The sequence below is a fragment of the Myotis davidii genome, unplaced genomic scaffold, assembly GCF_000327345.1.
Source record: "Myotis davidii unplaced genomic scaffold, ASM32734v1 scaffold44, whole genome shotgun sequence".
Taxonomy (NCBI): Eukaryota; Metazoa; Chordata; class Mammalia; order Chiroptera; family Vespertilionidae; genus Myotis; species Myotis davidii.
The window spans coordinates 9,480,691-9,489,058 of NW_006299705.1; positions in this window are offsets into that span (position 1 = coordinate 9,480,691).

The window sequence follows — 8,368 nt, forward strand, 5'->3', positions numbered from 1 at the left end:
AATTTCTGAGTCTCACTTAAGTCACCTGATCTTGATGGAATAAATTCCTCACTTTAGCTTCTGTATAGTTTGGTTCCTCCTCCTCACCTTTTAAAAAAAAACACATTTTTGTTGACTTTTGAGAGAGGAAGGTAGAAGGAGAGAGAGATAGAAACATCAATGAGAGAGTTATTGATTGGCTGCCTCCTGCACACCTCCTTCTGGGGATCGAGCCCACAAACCGGGCATGTGTCGTGACCAGGAATCAAACCATGATCTGATTCATGGGCCAGCGCTCAATCACTGAGCCACATCTCCCCACCTTTCTTGTTATTCTAAGCAGTTTCCTGATTTGAGCTATCTTTGCTAAAACATCTTTGTGACATCTTTTACGTGCCCAGTGTTCAATGCTGCTTACCATATTTCTAAAGCAAGTATAAAATAAAGGACTGTAATAACAAGATGTGACAGGCTATATCCCTGTGTGCAAACATATGTAAGTGCAAGTGTATAAGTGAGTGTTTTGGTGTATGTGTATGTGTGGAACATTAAGTGTTAACGGGAACTAATGTAGACACATCTAGAAATATAGGTAGTAAGTTAGGGTCCCATGTAAAGTTCCGCTGAATAATAATAATTTCTTGAGAAAGAACTTATATGTTAATTATTACCCTTTTTTAAATAAGTATTATTCTAATTATTATGTGAAAGGATTGTATGTTCTGATGTGCTATTAGAAATCTCTGAGCTTGTAAAAGCCACATAGTCTTGAGAATGCAGGGCCATCAGTATCTTTAGTAACTCTAGAAGTTCTTAGGTCATATGTCATAAATAACTATTTAATATAGCAAACTGTCAATTCTTCCTTATTAACACTCACTTAGAAGAATACTTGAGGTGAAGGCCCAGACATAGACCAGCCATTTGCCCTGCCTTAAGTTCACAAACATGTCATCTTTAGCCTCCTGAGAGCCCTGAAAAATGAAGTCAATGTAAACCCTGTATCCATATGAACAGGTTGGTCTCCAGGTAAGCCGTGCTTTGTGTATGCTGGGAATGATCCCCTCCCAGTCCTATAAATGCTCACAGAATACAGTATATTTGTGCAAGCAAATAAATTTCCTTTTAGGCCAGAAAATATTTTAGTTTTTCAAAGCCTTATGTGTGGCTATATGAGTTGCCCTCTTTCCTAGACATGAACGCCATTAAAAAGGCACTATTCCCTATAATCATTTGTATTGACACAGTTGAATAAAATCACAAAATTTGTGTGTCTTGGATATATATTCACAGTAACCCTTATCATTCCTTATGCAGCACATTCTGCCTAAGCATATAGTGAGAACAGTTTGGCTGATGCTGCATTTCATTTTAAAAACTCAATAGACTTGTTTAATACACAAAAGTTAAATGTATGAATATTTTTTAATTCAGTTTTAAATTATAATACACATGAATATCAAATCTATGAAACAGACATTTCTAGCAGGTGTGATTTAAGTGTACACCATTTTTTAATGCTTGCCCTTTTGGCTGGCCTTATTAACATTTATTCATCTCAAATATTTATTCATCTCAAATATTTTTATTATATTTAAAGTTACTTTGCCTACGGGAAATAGTTTTGGAGTCGAATTATCTGGGATTAAAACAGCTCTGCCCTTTGTTGTCTGTGTTATGATATCGCATTAAGTCGTAATATTCTCATCTGTAAGATGGAGATAATATAACTTATAAGGATACATTTTCAAGATTAAATGATATAATTCACATAATTTGATAGCTATATTTTTAGTTATAAAACTAAACTATAGTTTTATAATTTTATTTTTTATTATGCTAATAAGATACAAATTCTGACTTTCTTTTGATTGACATAGAAATCATCAGTGATTTGACCAACAGTGTCCATTAGGGTTTGATTTAGCATTGTACACCTGAAGACAAAAATGGTCCGCCTATAAATGAAAGAGCTGTGTTTCTCTCTCGTGCAAAAGAAATCTGGAGACAAATCTTGTGAACTGGTACACTAGCTCCAGGCAAATCATGAATTTAGGCGCTTCCTGTCTTTATGGATCACCAGTCTTAGTACTTTAATTCCAAACTCAAAGCTTCCTCATGGTCTGACTGCCAGCATGTCTACATTCTAGGCAGGAAAGGGTGGAGGGATGGAAACAGAATAAGTTTGAAAGTGTTTTCTTAAATGAGTCAGCCTCTTTAAAGTGATTTTCTCAACCTCCCCCTAACAATTTCCACATTAATTAATGGTATCTTTTAAGGGAGATAGAAAATTTTTTTAAAAAAACTGAATACATAGCCCCCATGAGTAAAAACAAGGTTCTGTTATAAAGGATAAAGAAAAGAATGGATATTTGGCAGGCAACAAAAATTTCTGCTATAAACAAATTATTTTATGTATATTTAACATAAATATAAAATTTTAACATATATGAAAATAATTTTCTTTTATTGCAACTGAGAACTTTCGGGGTTAAATTTTGGCCAAAATACCTAGATTTATTTCAGGTATAACTTCAATTCACCACATATCATGTTCTAAGTCTGCAGTTCAGTGGTGACCCAAATTTTTTTTTAATTGTGGTTGCTGTTAAGAGTTATGATAGAATGCTTCCAATGTGTGGAGAGAAGAGCTCATGATTTGCAATCAGGAGAACAATACTGTTAGAAGTTTAATTTTGAATGCTCATTACAACCTTCAGTCAGCTTCAGTGACTCTATAAATGAGATAATTATGCTCTCTTAAGGGGCTAACAAAAATGCATTAAAGAATGAAAAGCTGATTCTTAACTGAGAAATTTTAATAGGCCCAATGAAATCCTGTAGTTGTACTGGCCAATCCCCAACTAAGGTTTGGGATCCCAAACAAATATCGCTGGTATCAAGAGTGTCTTTGGCTCAGCTGGCGGGGCTCAGTGGTTGAGTGTCAACCAATGAACCAGGAGGTCATGGTTTGATTCCAGGTCAGGGCACTGGCCTGGGTTGTGGGCTGGATCCCCAGTGTGGGGCGTGCAGGAAGCTGCCAATCAATGATTCTCTCTCATCACTGATGTTTCTATCTCTCTCTCTTCCTCTCTGAAATCAATACAAATGTATTTTTTAAAAGGCTCCTCTGAACCCACTTTACTGGCTTCTCAATTCCCTGGTGATCAGACTAATTGCTTCCCAAAGAAAGAACAGTCTACCTAGACCAGCTGGTGTGGCTCAGTGTTTGAGCATTGACTTGTGAACCAGGAGGTCATGGTTCAATACCCGGTCAGGGCACATTCCTGGGTTGCGGGCTCAATTCCCAGTGTCGGGTGTGCAGGAGGCAGCTGATCAATGATTCTCTCACATCACTGATATTTCTATCTCTCACTCCGTCTCCTTTCCTCCCTCTGAAAGCAATAAAAATACATATTTTTTAAAAAGTATCTTTGCTTAGTCACTTGATTCTCCCTTAAGTTAACTGAAGCCTAAACACCTTAATGGAAAAGGACTAACTAGGTTAAATGCATTAGACAGAGTTTTAATTTAGAAGTTAATGCCATGGCGAAGGCTTCGAATGTCATTTGCTTTTAGGTCTGTATTGTGAAAGCATGGCCTGGGTACCAGCCTCTTCCTGAACTTCCTTTCTATTCTTGATGATGGTGATGGGAATAAAAAACAATAATAGGCAAAATTTATGAAATGCTTATTGTGTGCAAGACACTGTTCTGTGCATTTTATATGTTTTAACAAACTTACTTTCACAAAGGCCTATGGAAAAGGGTAATTATCATTAGTTTCACTTTGTAGATGAGGAAACTAAGCACAGGATTCTTATGGAGCTTACGTAAGTGTATGTAGCTAGGTGGTGACGGAGCTGCAATTGAATATAGAGTAGCTCCGAGTTAAAAGTGTTGTACCATATTATTCCAGGAAAACAGCACATAGTAGGCCCATAAGTAGAAAAAGTTTGATGACTATCTTCCCAAGGAAATTCACATCAATACAAAATAAATAGGTTCCGAAGCCTGTTTTTATTACTGTTGAGTGGAAGATAGTGTTCTTCTCAGAAAGAAAAATGAAGATCCTTGTTTCCATGGAGACAAAGAAGTTTCTAGAAAACTTTAGTCCTCTTCACTGACATCAGCTTATTATCCAATCTGACAGGAATAGTGGACATTTCCATATTTTTCACTTTCTTACTCTCCCTTTCTTCCCTTATGGATTTTCCAAAGACAGCATCTGATATTACATCTGGATTCTGGACACATATGTCAGTCAGATTATATTCCATGTATAAAGTATAACTAATTTAGAGGAAAGCTTTTTTGTCCTCAGAACTAAAATTTAGTCCTTAATAAGTATAGCACCAATTTTCTTTAACTCTGAACCACTGACATTGAGGGCAGGAGAATTCTGCATTATGGGTGCATTCTGTGTTGCAAGATATTTAGTAGCATCCCTGGCTTCTACCCACTAGATACCAGTAGCATCCACCCAGTTAGGACAACCAAAAATGACCCCTAGGTTGCAAAATCAACCTCATGGAGAACCTCTAGACTCTAGAATTTGTTTAAATATGAAATAAGCTTTTGATGATAAGATTGAATTGACTATGAGAAGAGCACTTAATTTTGTCATTCCAGAAATTATTCCTCCAAAAATAAAGTCAACCAATTAGGCAGAATATTTTTTTCTAAATTATATAACAATATTTCTGTATGCCTCACCTAAGCATAAGCCAAATATCCATTATGTTCTATATATTTATATTGAAAGATTGTCAAATGGGAAATGTTATCACCCTTGCTTTGAATAGGCCTAATAATGCAGTTACATAAACCAAACATAACAGATATACTTCTGTTCCATGCCATGGCATACAAAGAGGTAATGAAATAAACAGTCAGGAAATGAAACAGTGCAGCAAATGGAGGAGACATTCTGAATCCAGATGGACTCCAGAAGTTAGGAGTTCATAGGAGTTCAAAGGCAAGGTGAGCTAAAAGCCACACATCACGATAGAGTAATAGGATGAAGTCAGCCAAGCTGCCAGAGATTTAAAAGCAAAACTGTGTCTAGAGATAAGCATACGTCCAGCCCAAGAGAGCCCTACCTCACAAATGCAGCCTTTTAGAGCCAGACTCAGTGATGGATTTCCCAGGGAAAACTATTGTATATATGGTCCATTCAGTGGATGTTGAAAGTCACCAACAGTTGAAGAATATATGAACAAATATTTGAATCTATGTTTTCTTAAAATCAAAAGAATAAAATAATGATATGTGTCTCAACACTAGAGAAGGTGAAAATAGAAATATAACAGTATCAATTAAAGGTGCACAAAGTGAGGTCTAGAGAAATTAAATGACTTGTCTGTGCACTAATATCTACTAAGAAAATACAAGTCCAATATTTTTGTTTCTCTGGTGTTCTTTCCATTGCTCAATGCTTGTTTTAGACCAATAAAACATTGCTGATTTAGGGCTGTGAGGGAAACACAGGTTTTTGAACCATACTTTTAAACAAATAAACATTAGCAGGAAAACACATACATGCTACTACTATAAGCTTATGTATCATGTTTAAAATACACTTCCCTAATTGAAAAATAAAACTGAAAAAAAAAATAAAACAGACTACCATCAACTCCTGTATTGGTTTGGGGCACTGAAGGTATTTACAATGACAGCAATGCATCACAGTCCCATTTGGAGTGAAGAAAAGGTGAGCTTTTTCACTGTTGAAAATCAAATGGGAAAATGGTGAGACTTGTTCACTTTATGAGAGAGAGTAATTCTGAGGCTATTGAGAGGACAATTTGGCAATATTTATCAAAATAAAATTAAAAATAAACATTCTGTGGTAATGAGGACATAGAAGAAGGCTAAGGGATGGGACCATGGGAGGGAGGAAAAATAGGGAAGTCCAAGAACATCAGCATACAGCTTACTGACAAGTAGCCAAGTGAACCAGGATGAGCGAAAACTCAGCTAGGCAGGAATGATGGGGCAGGAAAGAACAAGCACCAACGACAGAGAGCTTCATCTACCCTTAGACAGAGAGCTTCATCTACCCTTAGACAGAGAGCTTCATCTACCCTTAGACAGAGAGCTTCCCCTACCCTTAGACAGAGAGCTTCCTCTACCCCTAGACAGAGAGCTTCCCCTATCCCTAGACAGAGAGCTTCCCCTACCCTTAGACAGAGAGCTTCCCCTACCCTTAGACAGAGAGCTTCCCCTACCCCTAGACAGAGAGCTTCCCCTACCCTTAGACAGAGAGCTTCCTCTACCCTTAGACAGAGAGCTTCCTCTACCCTTAGACAGAGAGCTTCCTCTACCCTTAGACAGAGAGCTTCCTCTACCCTTAGACAGAGAGCTTCCTCTACCCCTAGACAGAGAGCTTCCCCTACCCTTAGACAGAGAGCTTCCAATACCCTTAGACAGAGAGCTTCCCCTACCCTTAGACAGAGAGCTTCCCCTACCCTTAGACAGAGAGCTTCCCCTACCCTTAGACAGAGAGCTTCCCCTACCCTTAGACAGAGAGATTACCCTACCCTTAGACAGAGAGATTACCCTACCCTTAGACACAGAGCTTCTAATGAAGAACCAATCAAATGCCAGCAAGCATATATCTACCCCTAGACAGAGAGCTTTGCAGCAACCCATGTGGGTCCCCTCCAGCTAGAGGGAGTCTGACTATCTCTCAATAAACTTTGCTTTCACTTACCTCTTTGTCTGTGAACTCATTCTTTGATTTTGTGAGACAAGGAACTCAAACCAGAAGAAAAAATTTGGATCAGTAATCTAATTTCAGAAATACTCCTGTTATATATCAAGTTATTTGCACAGAGATTCTTATAGTAGCAGCATTTGTAATTATTATAACAGAATTATAAATAGCCTGCATAGCCATCTAAAGTTATATGAAATAAAATCTTTAGAATATTAAGCAACCATTAAAGAAATCAATTAGAACTCTGTGTACTGATATGGAGGAATTAGTAACATGTTCACTGAATTAAATACAAGTTGTACTATATTTATTTTATTTAATAAATATATAAATAAAGGGAGTCTTTCTAAGTGTCAGATACTACTCTAAGTACTGCTGTACAAATACCAATATTTATTAACCCTATGAAGTAAGACTGTATGATGATTCCCTCATTTTCTGGAAAAGGAAACTGAGGCATAGAGAAGTTGAGTGATTTGCTCAACATAATACTACTGGAAAGTAGGAAAACTGATATCTGAACCCAGAGGTCAAAGTTCAATGGGGCATGTAAATCCTAGATCCTGCCAGAAGGTCACTTCTACATCTTGTACACAAGAGAGTGTATTATTTTCTTGAATGTAAAGTACTTCCTGTTTATATTTTCCAACCTTAGGATATTTCAAAACTCAGAACATACATTTAAAAGCCAAATTTTCTTTGAGATTAAAATAACACAACACCATCAAATGTGCCTTAAATAATTTGCTACTATTAGTCTTATATTTTTTATTTCTACAGACAGATGTGACATGTACTCTCACTAATTAAAAATAAATCTCTTCAGAACTTTAGATTTAATTGACTTCCTGACAAAGGTTGTTAAGCTTAATTAGAAAATCCAGTACATTGTACCCAGAGATAAAAGGATGCTTAAAGCTGAGTCATGTACTAATTTACACTTCACCTGAAATTTTTTTATAAATCAAAAAGTAATCATACTTGTACTCCCTTAATTCTTTTATTTATTTTCCAGCCTTGAAATAAAACTGATAAAGAAATTTTAGTATATTTAAAGTGTTCATGATATACATATACATCATGAAGGGATGTTTTAAAAATTCTTTGTCTTTGATTTTAGATAGTCTTATTATAATGTATCTTGCAGGGGGTCTCTGAGTTGAATCTGTTTGGGGACTTCTGAGCTTCATGATCTGGGGTGTAAAAATCTCTCTCTAGACTTGAGAACTTCTGAGCTATTTTCTCTCTCTGTGTGTGTTATTTTTAATTAAATTTTATTGGGTTGACATTGGTCAACATGAACATATAGGTCTCATGTGTGGATTTATTTTTTTTAATTAAATCTTTATTGTTCAGATTATTACATTTGTTCCTCTTTTCCCCCCCATAACTTCCCTCCACCCAGTTCCCACTCCACCCTCTGCCCTCACTCCCCATCCACTGTCCTCATCCATAGGTGCACGATTATTGTCCAGTCTCTTCCCTCACCCCCACACCCCTTTCCACCCCCAAGAATAGTCAGTCCATTCCCTTTCTATGTCCCTGATTCTCTTGTAATCACCAGTTCATTCTGTTCATCAGATTATTTATTCACTTGATTCTTAGATTCACTTGTTGATAGATGCATATTTGTTGTTCATAATTAGTATCTTTATCTTTTTCTTCTTCT